Source organism: Lissotriton vulgaris, chromosome 1_1, assembly GCF_964263255.1.
Source record: "Lissotriton vulgaris chromosome 1_1, aLisVul1.2, whole genome shotgun sequence".
Lineage (NCBI taxonomy): Eukaryota > Metazoa > Chordata > Amphibia > Caudata > Salamandridae > Lissotriton > Lissotriton vulgaris.
In genome coordinates, this window is record NC_141685.1 from 2087555446 (window position 1) to 2087580302 (window position 24857).

Sequence of the window (24857 nt, forward strand, 5' to 3'; positions counted from 1 at the left end):
GAGTGAGGGCGATAGATAGAGTGAGAGCGATAGATAGATAGAGTGAGGGCAATAGATAGATAGAGTGAGGGCGATAGATAGATAGAGTGAGGGCGACAGATAGATAGAGTGAGGAGGAAAGATAGATAGAATGAGGGCGATAGATAGATAGAATGAGGGCGATAGATAGATCGAGTGAGGACGATAGATAGATCGAGTGAGGGCGATAGATAGAGTGAGGGCGATAGATAGAGTGAGGGCGATAGATAGAGTGAGAGCGATAGATTGATAGAGTGAGAGCAATAGATAGATAGAGTGAGGGTGATAGATAGAGTGAGGGCGACAGATAGATAGAGTGAGGATGAAAGATAGATAGAATGAGGGCGATAGATAGATCGAGTGAGGACGATAGATAGATCGAGTGAGGGCGATAGATAGAGTGAGGGCGACAGATAGATAGAGTGCGGGTGACAGATAGATAGAGTGAGAGCGACAGATAGATAGAGTGAGGACGATAGATAGTTAGAGTGAAGGCAACAGATATATAGAGTGATGGCGACAGATAGATAGAGTGAGAGCAACAGATAGATAGAGTGAGGGTGACAGGTAGATAGAGTGAGGGAAATAGATAGATAGAGTGAGGGTGATAAATAGATAGAGTGAGGGCGACTGATAGATAGAGTGAGGACGAAAGATAGATAGAATGAGGGCGATAGATAGATCGAGTGAGGATGATAGATAGATCGAGTGAGGGCGACAGATAGATAGAGTGCGGGTGACAGATAGATAGAGTGAGAGCGACAGATAGATAGAGCGAGGACGATAGATAGATAGAGTGAAGGCGACAGATATATAGAGTGATAATGACAGATAGATAGAGTGAGAGCAACAGATAGATAGAGTGAGGGTGACAGGTAGATAGAGTGAGGGCGACAGATAGATAGAGTGCGGGTGACAGATAGATAGAGTGAGAGCAACAGATAGATAGAGTGAGAGCGACAGATAGATAGAGTGAGGATGATAGATAGAGTGAAGGCGACAGATATATAAAGTGATGCGACAGATAGATAGAGTGAGGGCGACAGATAGATAGAGTGAGAGCAACAGATAGATAGATTGAGGACGATAGATAGATAGAGTGAAGGCGACAGATATATAGAGTGAGGGCGACAGATAGATAGAGTGAGAGCAACAGATAGATAGAGTGAGGGTGATAGATGGATAGATAGAGTGAGGGAGATAGATAGAGGGCGATAGATAGAGTGAGGGCAATAGATAGAGTGAGGGGGATAGATAGAGTGAGGGCGATAGAGTGAGGGCGACAGATAGATAGAATGAGGGCGATAGATAGATCGAGTGAGGACGATAGATAGATCGAGTGAGGGTGATAGATAGAGTGAGGGCGATAGATAGAGTGAGGGTGATAGATAGAGTGAGGGCGATAGAGTGAGGGCGATAGATAGATAGAGTGAGGGTGATAGATAGATAGAGTGAGGGCGATAGATAGAGTGAGGGTGATAGATAGAGTGAACGCAAAAGATAAAGTGAGGGTGATAGATAGAGTGAGGGTGGTAGATAGATATAGTGAGGGCAATGAATAGATAGAGTGAGGGCAATAGATAGATAGAGTGAGGGCAATAGATAGATGGAGAGATAGGTAGAGTGATGGCGATAGATAGATAGAGTGAGGGACATAGATAGATAGAACGATAGATAGAGTGAGAGAGATAGATAGAGGGCGATTGATAGAGTGAGGGCAATTGATAGAGTGAGGGCAATAGAGTGAGAGCGATAGATAGAGTGAGGGTGATAGATAGATAGAGTGAGGGCAATAGATAAAGTGAGGGTGATAGATAGAGTGAGGGCAATAGATAAAGTGAGGGTGATAGATAGATAGAGTGATGGCAATAGATAGAGTGAGGGTGGTAGATAGATAGAGTGAGGGCAATAGATAGATAGAGTGAGGGCAATAGATAGATAGAGTGAGGGTGATAGATAGAGAGATAGATAGAGTGAGGGAGATAGATAGATAGATAGGTAGATAGATAGATAGATAGATAGATAGATAGATAGATAGATAGATAGATAGATAGATAGATAGATAGATAGATAGATAGATAGAGGGTGATAAATAGATAGAGGCAGGGCAATAGATAGAGTTAGGGCAATAGATGGATAGAGTGAGGGCGATAGATAGAGTGAGGGTGATAGATAGAGTGAGGGTGATAGAGTGAGGGGCGGGCGACAGATAGATAGAGTGAGGATGAAAGATAGATAAAATGAGGGCGATAGATAGATCGAGTGAAGACGATAGATAGATAGAATGAGGGCGATAGAGTGAGGGCGATAGATAGAGTGAGAGCGATAGATAGATAGAGTGAGGGCGATAGATAGAGTTAGGGCGATAGATAGAGTGAGGGCGATAGATAGAGTGAGAGCGATAGATAGATAGATTGAGGGCAATAGATAGATAGAGTGAGGGCGATAGAGTGAGGGCGACAGATAGATAGAGTGAGGACGATAGATAGATAGATAGATAGATAGATAGATAGATAGATAGATAGATAGATAGATAGATAGATAGATAGATAGATAGATAGATAGAGTGAGGGCGATAGATAGATAGAGTGAGGGCGATAGATAGATCGAGTGAGGGCGATAGATAGAGAGAGGGCGACAGATAGAGTGAGGGCAACAGATGGATAGAGCGAGGACGATAGATAGATAGAGTGAGGGCGATAGAGTGAGGGTGATAGATAGAAAGAGTGAGGGTGATAGATAGATAGAGTGAGGGCGATAGATAGAGTGAGGGCAGTAGATAGATAGAGTGAGGGCGATAGATAGAGTGAGGGCGATAGATAGATAGAGTGAGGGAGATAGATATATAGATAGATAGATAGATAGATAGATAGATAGATAGATAGATAGATAGATAGATAGATAGATAGATAGATAGATAGATAGATAGATAGATAGATAGATAGATAGATAGATAGATAGATAGATAGAGGGCGATAGATAGATAGAGGCCGATAGATAGAGTGAGGGTGATAGATAGATAGAGTGAGGGAAATAGATAGATAGAGTGAGGGCAATAGATAGATAGAGAGATAGATAGATAGAGTGGGGGCGATAGATAGATAGAGTGAGAGCGATAGATAGATAGAGTGAGGGAGAGAGATAGATAGATAGATAGATAGATAGATAGATAGATAGATAGATAGATAGATAGATAGATCGATCGATAGATAGATAGATAGATAGATAGATAGATAGATAGATAGATAGATAGATAGATAGATAGATAGATAGATAGATAGATAGATAGATAGATAGATAGATAGATAGATAGTGATACAGTGAGGGCGATAGATAGATAGAGTGAGGGCGAAAGATAGATAGAGTGAGGGCGATAAATAGAGTGAGGGCGATAGATAGAGTGAGGGGCGATAGATAGAGTGAGGGGCGATAGGTAGATAGAATGAGGGGCGATAGATATATAGATAGAGTGAGGGCCATAGATAGAGTGAGGGCCATAGATAGAGTGAGGGCGATAGATAGATAGAGTAAGAGCGATAGATAGATAGAGTGATGGCGATAGATAGATAGAGTGAAGGCGATAGATAGATAGAGTGAGGGCGATAGATAGAGTGAGGGCGATAGATAGAGTGAGAGCGATAGATAGATAGAGTGAGGGCAATAGATAGATAGAGTGAGGGTGATAGATAGATAGAGCGAGGGCGACAGATAGATAGAGTGAGGAGGAAAGATAGATAGAATGAGGGCGATAGATAGATCGAGTGAGGGCGATAGATAGAGTGAGGGCGATAGATAGAGTGAGGGCGATAAATAGAGTGAGGGTGATAGATAGAGTGAGGGCGATAGATAGAGTGAGAGCGATAGATAGATAGAGTGAGGGCAATAGATAGATAGATAAAGTGAGGGTGATAGATAGATAGAGTGAGGGCGACAGATAGATAGAGTGCGGGCGACAGATAGAGTGAAGGCGACAGATATATAGAGTGAGGGCAACACATAGATAGAGTGAGGGCAACAGATAGATAGAGTGAGGGTGACAGGTAGATAGAGTGAGGGCAATAGATAGATAGAGTGAGGGCGACAGATAGATAGAGTGAGGACGAAAGATAGATAGAATGAGGGCGATAGATAGATCGAGTGAGGACAATAGATAGATTGAGTGAGGGCGATAGATAGAGTGAGGGCAACAGATAGATAGAGTGAGGGCGACAGATAGAGTGAGAGCGACAGATAGATAGAGTGAGGACGATAGATAGATAGAGTGAAGGCGACAGATATATAGAGTGAGGGCGACAGATAGATAGAGTGAGGGCAACCGATAGATAGAGTGAGGGTGACAGGTAGATAGAGTGAGGGCAATAGATAGATAAAGTGAGGGCAATAGATAGACAGATAGATAGAGTGAGGGCTATAGATGGATAGATAGAGTGAGGGCAATAGATAGATAGAGTGAGGGTGATAGATAGATAGAGTGAGGGCGATAGATAGAGTGAGGGTGATAGATAGATAGAGTGATGGCAATAGATAAAGTGAGGGTGATAGATAGAGTGAGGGTGGTAGATAGATATAGTGAGGGCAATGAATAGATAGAGTGAGGGCAATAGATAGATAGAGTGAGGGCGGTAGATAGATAGAGAGATAGGTAGAGTGATGGCGATAGATAGATAGAGTGAGGGAGATAGATAGATAGAACGATAGATAGAGTGAAAGAGAGAGATAGATAGATAGAGGGTGATTGATAGAGTGAGGGCGATAGATAGATAGAGTGAGGGCGATAGAGTGAGGGCGATAGAGTGAGGGCGATAGATAGAGTTAGGGTGATAGATAGATAGAGTGAGGGCAATAGATAAAGTGAGGGTGATAGATAGAGTGAGGGCAATAGATAAAGTGAGGGTGATAGATAGATAGAGTGAGGGAAATAGATAGATAGAGTGAGGGCAAAAGATACTTGGAGTGAGGGTGATAGATAGAGAGATAGATAGAGTGAGGGAGATATATAGATAGATAGATAGATAGATAGATAGATAGATAGATAGATAGATAGATAGATAGATAGATAGATAGATAGATAGATAGATAGATAGATAGATAGATAGATAGAGGGCGATATATAGATAGAGGCAGGGCGATAGATAGATAGATAGAGTGAGGGCGGTAGATAGAGTGAGAGTGATAGATAGAGTGAGGGTGATAGATAGAGTGAGGGGCGATAGATAGAGTGAGGGGCGACAGATAGAGTGAGGATGAAAGATAGATAGAATGAGGGCGATAGATAGATCGAGTGAGGACGATAGATAGATAGAATGAGGGCGATAGATTGAGGGCGATAGATAGATAGAGTGAGAGCGATAGATAGATAGAGTGAGAGATATAGATAGAGTGAGGGCGATAGATAGAGTGAGGGCGATAGATAGAGTGAGAGCGATAGATAGATAGATTGAGGGCAATAGATAGATAGAGTGAGGGCGACAGATAGATAGAGTGAGGATGATAGATAGATAGATAGATAGATAGGCAGATAGATAGATAGATAGATAGATAAAGTGAGGGCGATAGATAGATAGAGTGAGGGCGATAGATAGATCGAGTGAGGGCGATAGATAGAGAGAGGGCGACGGAGTGAGGGCGACAGATAGATAGAGTGAGGGCGACAGATAGATAGAGCGAGGACGATAGATAGATAGAGTGAGGGCGACAGATAGATAGTGTGAGGGCGACAGATAGATAGAGTGAGGGCGATAGAGTGAGGGTGATAGATAGATAGAGTGAGGGCAATAGATAGATAGAGTGAGGGCGATAGATAGAGTGAGGGCAGTAGATAGATAGAGTGAGGGCGATAGATAGAGTGAGGGCGATAGATAGATAGAGAGATAGATAGAGTGAGGGCGATAGATAGATAGAGTGAGGGAGATAGATAGATAGATAGATAGATAGATAGATAGATAGATAGATAGATAGATAGATAGATAGATAGATAGATAGATAGATAGATAGATAGATAGATAGATAGATAGATAGATAGATAGATAGATAGATAGATAGATAGATAGAGTGTGATACAGTGAGGGCGATAGATAGATAGATAGAGTGAGGGCGAGAGATAGATAGAGTGAGGGCAATAGATAGATAGAGTGAGGGAAATAGATAGATAGAGAGATAGATAGATAGATAGATAGATAGATAGATAGATAGATAGATAGATAGATAGATAGATAGATAGATAGATAGATAGAGTGAGGGCGATAGATAGATAGATAGATAGATAGATAGATAGATAGATAGATAGATAGATAGATAGATAGATAGATAGATAGATAGAGCGTGATACAGTGAGGGCGATAGATAGATAGAGTGAGGGCGATAGATAGATAGAGTGAGGGCGATAGATAGAGTGAGGGCGATAGATAGAGTGAGGGGCGATAGATAGAGTGAGGGGCGATAGATAGATAGATAGATAGAGTGAGGGCGATAGATAGAGTGAGGGCGATAGATAGAGTGAGGGCGATAGATAGATAGAGTGAGAGCGATAGACAGATAGAGTGATGGCGATAGATAGATGTATAGAGTGAAGGCGATAGATAGATAGAGTGAGGGCGATAGATAGAGTGAGGGCGATAGATAGAGTGAGAGCGATAGATAGATAGAGTGAGGGCAATAGATAGATAGAGTGAGGGTGACAGATAGATAGAGTGAGGGCGACAGATAGATAGAGTGAGGGCAACAGATAGATCGAGTGAGGGTGACAGGTAGATAGAGTGAGGGCAATAGATAGATAGAGTGAGGGTGATAGATAGAGTGAGGGCGACAGATAGATAGAGTGAGGACGAAAGATAGATAGAATGAGGGCGATAGATAGATCGAGTGAGGACGATAGATAGATTGAGTGAGGGCGATAGATAGAGTGAGGGCGACAGATAGATAGAGTGAGGGCGACAGATAGATAGAGTGAGAGCGACAGATAGATAGAGTGAGGACGATAGATAGATAGAGTGAAGGCAACATATATATAGAGTGAGGGCGACAGATAGATAGAGTGAGGGCAACAGATAGATAGAGTGAGGGTGACAGGTAGATAGAGTGAGGGCAATAGATAGATAAAGTGAGGGCGATAGATAGACAGATAGATAGAGTGACGGCGATAGATGGATAGATAGAGGAAGGGAGATAGATAGAGGGCGATAGATAGATAGAGTGAGGGCAATAGATAGAGTGAGGGCGATAGATAAATAGAGTGAGGGTGATAGATAGATAGAGTGAGGGCGATAGATAGAGTGAGGGTGATAGATAGATAGAGTGAGGGCAATAGATAAAGTGAGGGTGATAGATAGAGTGAGGGTGGTAGATAGATATAGTGAGGGCAATGAATAGATAGAGTGAGGGCAATAGATAGATAGAGAGATAGGTAGAGTGATGGCGATAGATAGATAGAGTGAGGGAGAGAGATAGATAGAACGATAAATAGAGTGAGAGAGATAGATAGGGGGTGATTGATAGAGTGAGTGCGATAGATAGATAGAGTGAGGGCGATAGATAGAGTGAGAGCGATAGAGTGAGGGCAATAGATAGAGTGAGGGTGATAGATAGATAGAGTGAGGGCAATAGATAAAGTGAGGGTGATAGATAGAGTGAGGGCAATAGATAAAGTGAGGGTGATAGATAGATAGAGTGAGGGCAATAGATAGAGTGAGGGTGGTAGATAGATAGTGTGAGGGCAACAAATAGATAGAGTGAGGGTAATAGATAGATAGAGTGAGGGCGATAGATAGATAGAGTGAGGGCAATAGATAGATAGAGTGAGGGCGATATATAGATAGCGAGATAGATAGAGTGAGGGCGATAGATAGATAGAGTGAGGGCGATAGATAGATAGATAGATAGATAGATAGATAGATAGATAGATAGATAGATAGATAGATAGATAGATAGATAGATAGATAGATAGATAGATAGATAGATAGATAGATAGATAGATAGATAGATAGATAGATAGATAGATAGATAGATAGATAGACACTCTTTGGTAGCTACCCACTGGAAATAAAAAACACTGAACAAAGAAAAGCATGCAGAATGTGAACAAATAGTGAAATACACAAATTGGCACCTTGAACGACCACCAAAATGAGAACGGAAGTGGTTAACCAGTTTACTCACTTATACATTATAGGCAGCAGCAGTGTAAGCTTACCTCCGCTTCTGTAACTGCGCATGATTGCATATGATGGAGAGCGAGGTGTGTGGTGTACTAGAGTGAAGAGTGTGCTAGTAAAAAATCATGGTGCAAATCACAAGGTGAAGGTATGGTGGACATGAGGGATATAAATATTTGCAAGAGGGAAAAGATATGGTTGTTGAAAGGTCTTGCCTGCACACCATGACGTACTTTTCCACACAATCCAGGATGACATGGATAAGTGAAAGGGGGCATAAGGGGGCTGGGCTGGAGTGCCAAAGAAAGGGAGAGGCAGTGTCATTGGTCCGCTACTATCGTCATGCCTTTATGAGGCTGTAAGCCTCCAAATTTGTACGAGGGGTGCTCTGCTTTGAATATTTATGCCACAGTAAATACAAACATAAAGATGTTCTATTTACAATAACTCAGCACATTTCTTGGGCCTGCCAGCCAACAGATCAAACACAGCCCACCAACATTTGTACAGAATAAACAAAGTGTATGGCTTATTTAAAAAATGCAATCATTAAAAACTAAACTAGATAAAGTGGTAACATGAATATGTGAACACCCAACATCACAGGAGCCTGCACGCCCTCCTTTTATACCTAGATACAGTGGAATATGAATCTGTGAACATCCAATATTTTAGGAGCTAAATCTTTAAAAACATAGGGCAAGATGTAGGTAATTGACATTACCGATTCGAAAATACCGAATTTTACCGATTCGGTATTTTCGAATCGGTAAATGCTATGTAGATAATAATTTGTTAAAAGATACTGAATCGTTAATTACCAATTCTGTATTTGCCATTCATTCCTCTGGGCTTGGAGGCCCATAGGAATGAATGTCAATTACCGAATCGGTGATTACCGATTCAATATTTGCCATTGATTGAGCTGAAAAGGCTGCTACCAGGGGAGAGTGTGTCTGGAAATGGTTTCTGTTTTATTTGCAGATGTGCCCAGTAGAAGTGCTCTGGGGGCAGCTGGCCTGAGCAGTGGGCACTGAATGGAGGCTCTTCCAGACTGGACAGCTAGAGCCCTGCCACCAAGGGGCAGGACTTATTAGCATACCAGATGTTAGGATGGGGGGAGAAAGTGAATTTATGTAAAAGGTAAACAGTCCACTCACAGGGGATTGGATTTTTGGGGCATATGAATCAGTTTCAGAATATTAACTCCTTGTGCGTTGCATAATTAGTTTGAGACACATTGTAACAGCCTTAAAGCGCACATGCGGAGACCCAAAGAATGAAGGCGGTGGGAATGTAGAAGCAGAGGCGTGAAGGTTAGCAGGCACGGAATGGAAGGGGGGACAACAGAGAGGAAAAGAAGGAATGGAGGGGGTGACGTAAGGAATGGAGAGAGAGAAGAGGAAGAATGAATGGAGGGGGAGAGGGGAGGACGCAATGAAGCTTCAGCTAAATGAAAGATTTTAGTAAAAAAAGCAGAACATGGCGCCTCTGTAGTTAGCCTGAAACAGGAAGACTGGCACTGTACACAATGACGAGGGATTTTCCGGAACAAATGGCGAGGTCCGGGGCTCCAGCCGTGGTCTGGGCAAGAGGCCACTGTCTCTGCGCCCCCACAGAGCTCGCACGAGAGAGCTACAAGTTGTAGTAGCCCTGACTGCTACCAGTAAACACAGTCAGTGTTTGATACGAAACGGCGTAAGGGAGGTTAGAAACAGAAGCAAGTCAACGCTAGTTCTCTCCAAACAAAGGAGAACGATTCTGGGCAGCGCTTGCCATTTTCGTAACCCAAACACGAATGGAAATACAGGTACAGACAAAAACAGCACTGAGGATGCGCCGTTAGTGATCTGTACTTTCTTTATTATCAAACTTGTCTCCGGTGACCCTCGAAACAGGTTAGATCTTGTTTACCGGCTCTCTTTCTGTAGTCCTCGAATGATGTCCAGGAGAGCTGGACAAAAATGATTTACTTATAGGTCTTGATATTTTACTCCAGAATGGCCCCCTTCCTAGTTCTAAAATGTTGGCATGCATCTCCTAGTATCACCGAAAGGGCAACAAAGTGACTCAAAACTGCGTGCACCAGTTGAGAGTTTTAGTTAATGAATGCCCGGGAGTTTTTCTTCAGTTTAATATAGCGCGAACTCGACCCCACGGCATTGGATCGCTTTACGTGTGCAGCAATAGGAAAGGGGGGCCCTCGGCCCCCATGCACGTATGGCAGGGCCCGGCTTTCCCCTCCCCCATATCCACGATGGTGGGGCGTGCCCCCCCTTTCTAGCCGCGTCTTGATGAAGCGGCAGGGGGGTGCCCAAACAACCGATTGGTGCAGGCCTCACCATTGACCCGGAAGCAGTAAGAGTGCTTCCGGCTCAAGGGGAGGGGCCAGGTGGAGGCAGGCCAGCGGTAGCTGGACAGCCCCCATCACAGGAGAGGTTAAAAGGCATGGGGAGCGCAGGAGGCGCTCTCTTGCATCGACGCTCTCCAGGCTCACTCCGTGCCCCTCAGCTAGGGGCTGAATAATTTAGTTTTGTTGATTTTGCAGGTTTTGGGTCGTTGGAAGATCGGTACTTCATGGACGGATTTGTGGGTCCTGCAAGAGCGTTGACAAAGAGCGGTACTTCGTGGACGGATTTCGCGGGTCCTGGAATGATGTTGACGGCTCCCTCGAGGCGGTGGACACTCGTCTTTTGGCATCGGCAGCATTTGACGGGGTACTGTCGGGACCCGACAACAGACACGCGCTCATTTGACGAAGGAGGTGCAGAGCATTAAGTAAGGCGTCGGGAGCAGCGGGGAGGGGAGGCCCGCCCTGGTTCAATCGCGGGGGCAAGAACCGGAGCGCGAGGAAAGGCTCAGCACGACCAGTTTCTTCACCAGTGGGCCTTTGGTTCTACCACGCTGCGTGCTTCAGCAAGGTTTTAGGAACGCTTAGTAAAGCGCTCGTTTTTGGCATTGAGGGGAGAGTACAGTGTGTTTTGGGTAGTGGTTCGTTACAAAGCACTGGGCTGCTAGCTTGGATCCACGCTCAGCAAAAACAAGCGAAGCAGGGTCGGCCCTGAATTAGTACTTGGATGGGAGACCAAATCTGAACGCCTCCCAGTTGCTTCCATATATTTGAATTACAGGGGGAAATTTCAAGGGTTAGCTAGGATTATATTACAACAGGGGGTTTTATGTGATATCCCAAGAAATATCAAAGACTGTATTGCTAAACTTGAATCCCCAAGGCCTAGTGGAATAAGGGCAAGATAGTGGATGTCTAATATTGCACTGACTGTGAATAGTGTGCAGAATTAAGTTTGGGGGGTTTTGCAACTGCGAGATCCATTGTCTCTTGGCGCCAGGACTGTGTTCTAACTTTTTTCTAATTGTAGGACTGCATTCGTGGGGTGTTGCGGACGGAGCTGCAGGAGAGTGCACGGTGGTCGTCACGATCCGAGGACACGGGCAGGCCTGCATTTCACTGCTTCTGTCTGGCTGCCGGGCTAGAGTGCGCTCGCCCAAGCACCCAGGCTAGCTGGTGTGTTGCGGTCACAGTTGCGTGGTGCATACGGCCAGCCTCTGAGCCTCCAACTTTGATGCAGGTACAAGGCAGATCCTGCCCATAGGTGTGTCATTGTGTTGCAGTGTAGGTTTGCAAATCACAGAGAAAGGGGAATGTCTAGTAGGCGGAGTGCAAAAAGTGCCCGCATGAAGCTCATGTTTCAAAGCATGATGCACAGAATGTCAGCTATGGACAGGAAATTAGGGAACGTGGATCAGTTGGGGAGGAGCATGGAGGAGATGAGTCAGAGGTTTAAGGCTCAAGCAGGGCCATCAGGGAGACCCAAGCGGGTGATAGTGCCCCCTAAACCCATGGGGGAACTAGATGCGTTGCCTAAACGGGGCAGAACCAAGAAGAGCTATGGTCGGGCTCCCAAGTCACGGGTAGTAGGAGGGTCACCCGGGACTGTCCCCAACGGAGTGCCCACATTACCTGAAGCGCCCTCACTAACTCTGCCAACCCCGATAAGTGTACCGCCGGCACCCCCAAACCCAGTGCCACCAGTGATACCAGCAGTAATTCCAGGGGTCCCAGAGGTAAACCCAGCGCCATCCGGGGGAGCTTGCCGGCGTTAATGGCGGACGCGTGAGCGCTCGGCTCCTCGTCTAAGCCCCGCTAAAATCCTGCAGTCTTATCCGTCTCAGAGCCAAGCCTGGCCCCAACTGCCCTGTTTCACCCCCGGTGACTCCCGGATCCTTGAGGAGATGCTTGGAACCCCGGTAAACTACGGTTTGTGGAGGGGGAAGGAGAGTGTCCAGGCTGCGGCGGACCGGGCCCGGAGCCGCGACCTATCCTGCTACTCAGGCCGGACGGCGTCTCCTGACGTGCGGCTGCAGCCGTGCTGTAGGGGTCGGAGGCCCGATCACCTTCGGCGCAACCGGTTGACTTGAAGAGCGGACCCCGGCGCTCCTCTCCACCCCCCGGAACCACACGAAAGCGGGGGTGCCGTGCCTGGCTGTCTCTCCGACAGCGCTGACGTAAGGAAAGGGGGAGTGTGCTCTGGAAGACGTTCACGGGCGGCTTGCCCTTTGCCCGGATCGCATCGCACAAAGCGACCGCTGAGGAGGGGATACTATGCCCCGAGCGGGTGCCTGACTGGAAGCACGCTGCGTGGACCAAGGCGACACGTGTGGCCGACCCGGAGACTGTGAGTACGCAGAGGGGGCGCAGAGACCTGGAGGGGTACTGGACTGCATCGGTGCTAGCTGCGGCTCCCCCCCCCCTGTGACTTCACCGAGAACCTATCTTTGCGACCGCCGCCATCTTGAGGCCCTGACACACTGAAAGCGGTCCTTGCTCATGTGTACCCACGCATTGCGACAGCCACGGAGCCTGAGTGAGTCTTTGCGGCGGAATTGAGCCAGGTTGGCTCGGGCGATTGAAGCAGTGCCTGTGAGTGCACGCCAGACTTGCGACGGCTTGCCCCTGAGGCCTCAGGAAGCGGAGGGCCTCCTGACTCTGTGCTAACTACACCCTGGTCGGAACTCTGACGCACGTGGCCCGGAGAAGAATCGCTGGGTGGTGCAACATTGGACGTGCAGGACCGGCGGAGCTGGGCTGCTGTTGATTGCTGATAGCCGCGGGACTGGCGGGACGTGTGGCAGGACACTGGAACTTGGCGCCATTATTGACTGATATCCTCGTGGGCAGCCTGGTCGCGACTGCGGAGGGTGCACTGACTACTAGGGCGCACAGCGAGCCTTTGGAACACCGCACCTGAGTTTGAAAGTTGACTCGGCGGTCCCCTTTGATGTCAAACAGAACAGCCATGGGGAAGAACGACAGAACGCAGGCGAAACTCTCCTTTGAACAGCGACGAAACAAGGGTCCAGAGGCGCCAGCTACAGAGGCGTCCCCGAAGGGGGCAGCCCCAGATGGGTCAGCGAGCGCTGAACTTCAAGACCTGCTGGTTTCCATGGAAAAGGGCATACAGGATAGCATAGCGTCCATCGGAACCAAAATTGATGCCCTGTCATACCGTATGGACCGCATGTCAGAGCCCGTGGACAAGCATGCCGAACGCCTCGACATGGCAGAAAGGCGGCTCACGGAGGCGGAGGAGGCGCAGACCGAATGGGACAAAGAAAGAAAACAGTTTGGCAGACTCCTACAGGTGATCCAAGATAAGTCAGAAGACTTGGAAGCGAGGTCACGCAGATCCAACATCCGTATCACAGGAGTTGCGGAGACCACCCAGACCGGTAAAATGGAGCTCTTCGTAGAGAAACTTTTTTGAAGGTGTTGCTGGGGGAAGGGGCTTTTTCACCCATGTTCGTTGTTGAACGGGCCCATCGTACCCTGGGTCCCAAGCCAAAGCCGGGTGCACCCCACCACCCCATAATTGCGAAGCTCCTGAATTATCGCGACAGAGACATGGCGTTGCGATTGGCCAGGGATAAGGGCACGCTGCAGTACGAGGGCATGGACATCTCGCTTTACCCGGATTTCACCGCCAAGGTTCAGGAGGAGAGGAGACAATTTGCCCCTTACAAAAAGCAATTGCGTGATCTGGGATTGGACTACGCCATGATGTACCCTGCAAAACTCCGGGTCAACAAGCAGGGGCATTCTCACTTCTTCACGGACCCTAGGGAGCTCCAGAAATCCCTGAAAGAGTGGTCTAGAGAACACAGGGATGCACAGAGGAACCGCAGCGATGACACTAATGGGGCCTCTACAATGGACGAGCAGGACTGAACGTGAGGCACTGTTGCCCGCGAGCGGGTCTCTGTTCGGGCGGTGACATCCCAGTTCCAAGGCCCCGGGCGACATGGGAAGTGTTGAGGGGCGGCACTGCCCGTACTGGCGACCTCCTTTGGACCGCATGCTGGACAGGCCCCGCGAACTCGCTGGTGGGTGAGAAACTGAGGCTTAATCTCTGTATTGGGTATGAACGAGAGGTACTCACGCCCCAAGCTGACTCTTCGTGTGGACGCTCACGTTTAATGAGAGGGTGGCTGGTGTGCTGGAGACCCCAGGGGAGTCCCTGGGACTTGGAGGGCGAGAGGGTCCATCTCATCAGTCCTGCTATTCTGGGTCAAGCTTATGGCTCTGGTTACTGGCTGGGGCTGGACGCAGGGGCGCGCTAGCTTAGAGGTGGTGTGCAGTTGGGGAACTGATTCTAACTGGCAACCGCTGCCCCGGTGCTTTTGGCTGTTAGGCTCTGTAGGGAGCCGGTTAAAGGACTGTCCTGAGTCCGTTCTTGTTGGGATGAAGGGGGGCGGTTTGGGGTTCTGTCTGACCTGGTTGGGGGTGGTCGGCTGTGGGTGGGTTGGGGACTGGAAGGCCGGGTTGGGGGAGGCCTGCCATGGGAGGGGAGGGTACGGTACTGGGAATTGTGCTCACTGTTCAGTTTGTGGAGAGTTGAAATTTTTGCCTTGCAATGTGTTACCTGTAGATATGACAAGCGCAAGTCCGAGCAATGACAGAACTGCTGTTTGCTATTTATGGTATTTTCTGTTAGAATGACTAGTGCCGATGTAGGAAGTACTGCACATACTCGGCTGGAACTAAAGGTGTTGACATGGAATGTACGAGGCCTTAATGACTATCGTAAACTGCGCAAGGTCTTAAGCTATTTACACAGACACCACGTCGACCTGGCTCTCCTACAGGAGACACACCTCCCACTCAATAGTAGGATGCTGCAGGCCAGGGGACTTGCGGTATATATAGTGGCGGCAGGGTTCACAACGCACTCCAGGGGGGTACTTACCTGGGTTAGCCCTACCTCTCAATTGAAGCTACTCCCACTGGTAACTGACCCTGAAGGTCGGTTTGTAATTGCTAGATGTGTGGGTAGGGGTCTGGACATTTTGGTGGTGAACGTCTATGGGCCGAATTATGACAGCCCTGACTTTTACACAAAACTGTCGGCACAGTGCAGAACACACGACACTTCAAGAACACTGTGGGGAGGAGACTTCAACTTTGTTTTTGACCCCGCCCTTGATATAGATCCTCAGGACCTGTTCGAAGGCCTGTTGCTTCGGCTGCTCACATGAAAGCGGAATTAATTAAATTAGACCTTGTAGACGTGTGGAGGTATAAACATCCCGCGAAAGGTGGCTTCACTCACTACTCTGCCTTTCACGATATTCATACTAGAATCGATTACTGGCTGATATCTCAGAACATGATAGATAGCATTCGGAGGTGTGAAGTACTCCCCCGCACTCTCTCGGACCACTCCCCCATACTGTTGCACCTGGTCACTCCTAGGAGGACTATCCCCCCCTTTACCTGGAGGTTCCCCCCCTACTCCCTGATGGACGATGCCTTCCGGGCCAAACTGGCGGAGGACATCGACTACTTCTTTGAAACAAACCTGGGCACGGTGGACAGCTTCCAGACTATCTGGGACACGTTTAAGGCCTACATAAGGGGCATGGCGATGTCCAAACACTCGAGTGTGCTACGGTCCATTAGACGTGATTTGACAACTCTCGAATCCCAGCTGTCGGACTTTGAGAGGCGCCCACGGGCTGCCTCAGGGTCCCCTGACGACGTCCAACATAAACAACTGCTGACGGAATTCCATGAGCTAGCCGACAGGGAGATACTACACATGGGCAAATACGCGACGGCACGGTCATACGGGGAGGGTGATAGGCCAGGGGGGCTCCTGGCAAGGATGGTGCGTGGTACCAGAAGACCCCTGGTGGTGGATGAACTTCACACGCCAGAGGGGGAAGTTATCTCAGATGAGGAGGAGATCCTCCTGACCTTTCGGAAGTACTATGCCGAACTGTACAAGTCCAGGTCGCTGCGCGTAGAGGATGAGATTGACGACTACCTTGACCACATTGCCATGCCATTTTTACCGAACTCCGACAGAGAATTCCTGATGTCCCCCATACAGGAAGAAGTGATTCTGGAGGCGTTGACGAGCATGAGATCGGGCAGTGCACCGGGCTCTGATGGTCTGACAGTGGGATTTTACAAGTCGTTTAAAGACAAGCTGGTCCCACACCTGATCACCCTCTTCGACGATATCTGTGAGGAGGGCGCTATGCCCCTCACTATGAGGGAGGCCTTACTAGTCGCTATCTTAAAGCCAGGGAAACCTCCTGAGTCCTGTAGCTCATACAGACCACTTAGCCTATTAAATGTGGACGCCAAGCTCTTCGCGAAAGTGCTGGCCAACCGCCTGGCGCTTTTGGTACCAGACCTGGTGGCCCCTGAGCAGTCCGGCTTTGTCCCTAACCGGAACCTGACATATAATATCCGTACTGTACTAGGTACGATGCAACATGTACGTCAGGAAAACACCGCCCTTGCGGTTTTCCTCGATATGGAAAAGGCCTTTGACTCTGTGGAGTGGCCTTTCACGATCAGAGTCCTCAGGAAACTGGGCCTGGGAGAACCGTTCCTGCAGATGCTGGGGGCCTTGTATTACCAACCAACTGCGAGACTGAAGTTAGGGGATAGGGTGACGATCCGTTTAATATCAGTAGGGGCACTAGGCAGGGGTGCCCTCTCTCACCACTGCTGTATGCTCTAGTTGCGGAGCCACTAGCTTGCACCATTAGGGAGTACCACAGCTTGGAGGGTATCAGCTTCCCTACATACATCTCGACTAATGCTGACGATACCCTACTCTATGTCCGCGACCCAGAGTCGAACCTCTCAGCGGTTCTACGGGAGGTGGTCCGCTTTGGCGCTCTCTCAGGGCTGAGAGTGAACTGGGACAAGTCAATTGCCTTCCCGCTGACGCCTGTGACGCTCCCTTTCGACATGGAATGCCCCCTGAAATGGACTACTGACTGAGTCAGATACCTGGGTATACAATTACACACTGACCCGGAAGTCTTAGTCATTGACAACTATGGTGTAGCATACACTAAACTGGTGGAGGACGTAGATGCATGGTGCAAACTCCCCCTGTCCCTCATGGGCAGAATTGCCATTATGAAAATGATAGTGCTGCCGAGGTTCCTGTTCCTCTTTAACAACATCCCGGTAGTCCTATCGAAGGCCTTTTTCAAACAACTCACGCAAGTGCTCATCAGGTTGGCGTGGGGAGGCAAGCAACCCAGAGTCCGGTGGTCGACACTAATGCTCCCATGTGAAATGGGGGGACTGGGGGCCCCTAACCTGGACAGGTACTATCGCATCGCGCAGGCGTCGCATTTGCACGCCTGGATCCACGGGGACCCGCGCATACCGCATGTGACCCTGGAGCGCCTTTTTGTGGAGCCTCTCCCCCCTCCCGGCCACCGTCTGTCTCCCGGGAGATCGCAACATAGGCCAATTGGATTCCCTCGGGTCCACTAACCATGCATGGCATATGCTATCCCACGCGCAGGGCTGCCAACTTTTGTATTCGCCGCAAATGCAGATCGACTGGGTGTTGTGGCTGGACCCCATCAGGGAAAAGGAAGTCACGGAGGCCCTACGTGCGCTAGGACTCTTGAAAATGGAAGACCTGTTTACAGCAGGGGTCTTGAAGACATTGGATCAGCTCCCCCCCACCCCTTCAGGGACTACCCTACTGCAGGGGTTCCAGTTCCATAGGCTACGGTCAGCATGTAAAGAAGTGCTGGGCCCTGAAATGGAGGAACCCCCCGAGGTCCCAGAGCTCTCCTACGTCATTAAAAACAAATCCTCTAGTAAACTAATCTCTAACTTATATAAGCTAGGCGCTACACACCAACAACTCCAGCACTCCAAGGCCAGGGAGGCCTGGCAGAGTGATCTGCGCGCACCAATAGACAATGGCATGTGAAGGTACTGCTGCTCCAGCACGCGCAGACTATCCCTCAACGGAAGGCACAGACTGATACACTTTAAGTTCCTCCCGAGGGTATACTATAACCCGGAACCACTCCACCGGTACGGGCTACGACAGTCGGCGGAATGTGAACGTTGCCACACCCCGATTGCAGATTTTATCCACATGGCATGGTACTGCCCAGGTATCCAGAAATTTTGGTCGGAGGTATCCTTAGAGATCAATGGGATCCTAGGCACGGAGCTGAACATCGGTCCAGAGCTCGCTCTGCTGGGATACTCTAAGCCTCTCCCTACGTCCCAGCGTAGAATAGTGGACGTGGCCTTACTGACAGCCAGGAGGGTGGTTGCCCAGTGCTGGATGAGGGAACCACTCCCCACCAAGAAGAGGTGGGCGGGGGACTTACTCCACTTCTGCACTCAATTAGAACTTTACAGTGAACTGCTCCCCCCTAGAAGCAGGCCTAAAAATTTTGGGGGGCTATACCAGGATTACGTGCAGCGGAGGGAGGAGGAGGGTCAGGAGGGTACCAAGACACTAGACCTCCCGGATTCCACGGAGGACTAGGTGAAACAGCTGATATGGTGTCTTCATGGGGGGCCGGCGGGGGAGGGGAGGCGGGGATTCACTATAATACGAGAAGAGTTCTGCCCGGGGAGCTGAGTCCGGGGTGGAGGGCACTTGGGGTGCTGACAATAGACTGATTAAACACTAGTACACTGACATATCAGCTTGGAATTTTCTACCAGGGATACCATTGCGGGCACTCGGGGGATGAAGGGGGGTAGTTGGGTTAGTTAGCTTGTTTCTGGCCTTTCTTCGTTCCCCTAAGACCTTGGACATACACAAACTTCAATGGCTTGCAAGCGCCTATGGTTCACTACACTCTACAGATGGGTTGTTACTGCACAAGGTTTGCTTTCCTAGATTGCTATCTTGTTCGCCGCCGGGCCCCCGGGATGCCGGCTAAATGGCTGTGTTCAACATTCCTGAGCTTCGCGACCCCACTGATCTATTGCATCTGATTGTGTGGCCCTTTACTTGGTGTAATGCAGGCTGTGATTCTTATAAATAAAGGTCTTTTAACAAAAAAAAAACAAAAAAAACCAGCGCCATCCACGGTGCACGAAATAGCATCACCATCCCTGGTCAGTGAACCCTCTGGGGTGGATCAGGTTCCCCCTGAATTGGCGGCACAGATAGCTGAAGTATTCCCCTGGTTGAGCATTGGGGGGATGTTACCCTCCTCGGCTGATCCCTTGGCGGAAGCGCAAAGAATGGTAGCAAATATCATGGTGGCTAGGGGTGGTGGTGGAGTGCTAAGCGCACCATTTTCTCCCCAAACAACAGGTTCAGCTCGCGATGTGGGGAAAGACAAGAGCTTAGAACCAACGTGAGTCCCTGAAAATGATAAGGAGGTTGCTTTGCTGGTATTAGGCGAAGGAACAATACCCTCCAGGAGGGGGAGCCTGGCCCAACATGTTTCGCAAGGGGTGAAGGAGCTGATTTGGGTGGGCAAATATGTGAACATATTTTCATTGCTAATTGATAACAGAGAGAAGGAGTACGCCGAGTTACAAAAAGATTGGATGTTTCCTAGCGAATGGCGGTCTCAATTGGCTAAATGCAGGGTGGAGGAGACACTGATTAATTGGATTAGAGCCTTTTCTGTATTTATGGCAATCACAGCGGAACGTTCATCTAACTTGCAGGCAGAAATGGCTTACCAGAGTAGAATTACAATGTTCATTGACAAACATGAGGGGGATGGATGGAAAGAGTATGGCATAGCTTTCAGGAAAGCTAGAGAATTTGACCAATCATTATCCTGGGATAAAGTAGATTCCATTTCATGGTATGGCCAGTTTTCAGGCGGTCAGTCAGCGGGGGTGGGCGCAAGCTGGAACAAAGGCTATCCCACCAAACCCCACCAGCCCTTTCGGCCAGCGCAAGGGGGTGATACGGCCGGTAAGACCAGAGGCAGCGGGGATCGTAAGGGCGTGTGTTGGGACTTCAAGAGACGAACATGCACCAGGGCAGCGGGTACTTGCAAATTCAAACATGCATGTTACATATGCGGTCACTCTTCCCACCCAGAAACAGCATGCTGTTCAAAAGGTAACACCTCGGGAAACAGGGGGAGAAGGAAACAGGAATAGGGGGGAACATTGCGGGTCGCTCACTCACCCATTGACGTGCTGGCTATGATTCCTTGGTTGAACAGGTACCCAGACCATGCCTCCGCAAGGATACTGCAGAAAGGTTTCTCACAGGGTTTCCGCATTCCAGCGGGGGTTATACCGTGACGCCAGAATGTAGGAACCAGCTGTCAGTTAAACACAACCCAGTTGTAGTGGCGTCGAAAATTGAGAAGGAGCTGCGCCTTCACTGACATCCCTGTACCTAATTTTGTTTGCTCACCCCTCGGGGTTGTCCCAAAGAAAGAAAAGGGCGAATTCAGACTCATACATAACCTCTCAGCACCTAGGGGCGCATCTTTGAATGATGCAATTGAAGAGGGCATTTGCAGTATCAAGTACGCGTCTTATGACCAGGCAGTAGAGATGATGAGAGTTCTTGGTTCCGGGGCATTGATGGTGAAATCAGACATTGAATCAGCTTTCCGACTGCTGCCAGTACATACCTTGGATCAACACCTGCTAGGTTTTGCCTTTGAAGGCAAATACTATATGGATATGTGTATGCCCATGGGTTGTTCGGTGTCATGTTCCTACTTTGAGACATTCAGTTCTTTCCTGGAATGGGTTATGAGGCAGACAACAGGGCATCATCATGTGATGCACTACCTGGATGACTTTCTTTTGCTGGGGCGGCGGGCTCACAGGAGTGTGCTGGGCATTGCAGGAATTTTGCGTGTTCATGTGTACTTTTGGGGTCCTGCTGGCACCAGGAAAAACGGTGGGGTCAACAACATGCTTGGAATTCTTAGACATTGAATTGGACTCACTTGAGGGTTGTTTCAGGTTACCTAAAGAAAAGATCACGAAATTCAGAGCAGCCCTACAGCAATGTTTGGTTAAAGAGAAAGTCACGGGGCGTAGCCAAGATGGCGGACTGAACAGATGTCCGATCGGAGGCTCCCCGTCCCTAAACCCTGTTAGCCCCTAAATATTGGCAGAAAACATCCCCCTAGCCTGCCAGTGTCACCCCACCGCTGTCCAGTGAGACCCCCGCTTCGGTTTCGACTTACACCTGGGCCGCTGTGACTGCCGCCACGCCGGGGTGATCGCAGCCTGCCCGGGGCCCTGCTGCCCGTGGAGTGGCGGCCTGGGAGTGCTCGCCGGGCGGCGGAGCCTCGAAGGGAGCCGGTAGCGGGAGGAGCCCAAACACTACCACGGCCGGCGGAGGCGGGGGTTCCTACGAGAAACTCACCCGGGCGCCCCGGAGCCTGGGGGGAACTGGCAGGACCTGTCGAGACGGTGATGGGAGAGGCCTCGAGAGGAGGGCGGCAGGCCGCGGAAATTGAGGCCCTGGTCGCGGGCCTGCCCGGAGCTATCAGAACACCCACGTAAGTGCCAAGGTTTGGAGGCACCCCCTTGCCCGCAGCCACCGCTTCGCTATCACCTGAAGGGGCTCCCGCCCCAACCCTATGCTGCACCGGATACCCTGAGCCCGTGGGAGCAACCGCTGCATCGGCGCGCCTGCTGCCAAAATCGAGGCCCTGGTCTGTGCCTGTCCGGAGTGACCGGGGCACCCACACGGGTGCCTGAACTGGCGGCCATCCTGCCTCGGGGCCTCCTAAAGCCCACAGACCCCAAGACGAAGAAGCGCTGACACGCGAGGCGAACGCCGGCGAGAAGCACACAAAACTGGGACTGGGCCCGGACTGGGGGAGGCGCGGAAATCGAGGCCCAGGCTTCTGGGCCTACCGCGGAAACAGAAAAGGGGGTCAAAGCTCAGCAACACACCTGCCGACACTAAGGGATCCAGCCGAGTCCCCCGGCCGACCCGATACCTGCACACCGGAGGTGAGGAAGACGGGCCATCACCACGAGGAGCAACGTGTTATCCTCTCCGTCCTCAGGATCAGCTTGTGGTACAAGTAGGCCACCTCCAGATCTATCCAAGCCCCGAATGCTGTAATAGCCGTGGGCTAGAGAAGGATCAGGTGAGGGCAAAAATAATAAACAGGAAGGAAAGGAAGGGGACTGCAGGGAAGGAGAGCTGTGAAGACAGAAACAAACAAGGGATTGGTATCAATGGTCATGAAAGTACTTCCGTATGCCAGCTACCACACAGACTCTACCTTGTTATACCTGTATGTAAAAAGCTGACCGCCTGAACTCAGCAGATGCCTCTCTATACTGAGGTTACGTAAATCAGCCAGTAATTGCCTTCCCCTGTAAGCACAAAACGTAACTTGTAAAACCCACACTAAGACCCTGCCTTTGTTCCTTTTCAGTGGTGGTCAAAGCGGCACGAACCGCTCCTATCTCCATGGGCTCGGTGGCATGCGATACTGAACTATCCGGAGCCTTTACTGCCACGGGAGAGGGTACTGGTCGGTTCTTTGCTCCACCACCCCCTTTACGATTCTTTATCCTATGGTCTAATCTTAATACCAAATTAATCAAATCTTCACATGACACCGGTTGGGGGTCGATTTGAGCGATTATGTCTTGCATTTCCTCAGTTAACCCCTGATGAAAGATCGAAGCTTGCTTAGCCTCCGGCCACTTAGTTTCAGCAACTAAACGTCTGAAATTATTCAAATATGTTACCAGGTCTTGATTCCCTTGACGTAGGCCTAACAGTTCTTTATCTGCCGTATATGTATCAGCTCTTCTATCGAATACCTTTGTGAACTCTACTTGGAATGCGTCCCAGTCATGTAACATCGGGTCATTTCTCTGAACCATGGGAACCGCCCATTGAGCTGCGTCTCCGACCAAATACGAGATGACAAATGCCACCTTTGACTGATTGGTAGGAAAGGACCTGGGTTTGCATGAAAAATGCATCAGGACTTGCGTCAAAAACACTTGCACTGATCCAGCATCACCGTTGAAACGTTCTGGGTGAGCTAACGGAATGCTAGGGGGTATCTCTACCACTACCGAACCGGCTGTACCAGACCCTGAAGTCCCAGCGCTAAAGGGGTTTTTCTGGATGTTATCCAACCGATTCCATAATTCGGTGCTTTCTTGTCTGGATGCTATCAATTCTGATTGCACCACAACTAACGCTGCCATCACCTCGTCCAGAGTTGCCATTACCCTAAACTGATCGGGAGGACTAAATAGCTTGGGTCGGATATTCTGTTATCCTCTCCGTCCTCAGGATCAGCTTGTGGTACAAGTAGGCCACCTCCAGATCTATCCAAGCCCCGAATGCTGTAATAGCCGTGGGCTAGAGAAGGATCAGGTGAGGGCAAAAATAATAAACAGGAAGGAAAGGAAGGGGACTGCAGGGAGGAAGAGCTGTGAAGACAGAAACAAACAAGGGATTGGTATCAATGGTCATGAAAGTACTTCCGTATGCCAGCTACCACACAGACTCTACCTTGTTATACCTGTATGTAAAAAGCTGACCGCCTGAACTCAGCAGATGCCTCTCTATACTGAGGTTACGTAAATCAGCCAGTAATTGCCTTCCCCTGTAAGCACAAAACGTAACTTGTAAAACCCACACTAAGACCCTGCAAACAGCAATCTCAATATGAGGGAATAATGACACTACGTACCCTAATCTTTGTGCTTCAGAGCCCTGAAGAGAACATAGACCAGGTTCCAAGGAATGCGCAGTAATAATACAGTAACTCCCTTAAAAGTAATATAGATGTGGGTTACGTCACCCAAACACAATGGAAACAAAGGTTACCTGAAGTCAAGAAATATCAGGTGCGATGATCTCTTCGTTACAGCAAGGAAAAATAATGCAGACCCTCTGCAATAGCCGATGCAAGAAGGCTGTCCAACAGAGGGTCTAGGAACTCAAAATAATGCGGACAACAAACAACAGTTTCCTCCGCAGTAGCCGTTGCAAAAAGGCTCGCCAACGGAGGAAACGAGAAGAAGCAAAAGCGTGTCTGCCGCAAGAGCCTGCGCTATGGAAAGGGGCTCGCCAACGGAGACACGCATACCACAAACAAGGAAACAAACACACTGTCCTCCGCAATAGCCGGAGACTAGGCTCTCCAACGGAGGACAGAACGGGAAGGAACAATGGATTGAACCCAAGACCGTCCTCCGCAATAGCCGATGAAAAGGCTCTCCAACAGAGGACCGGACTGACGCAAAAGCGCCGGAATATACTGCAACAGGATGCCGAGGTTAACCAAATAGCACAGAAAAACCTCACCGCCAAAGTCGACAGGAACGCCAGGAAACACGAACCGGAATATCCGACACCGTCTCCAGGAAGTGGTGTCTATTTATGCTCCGCC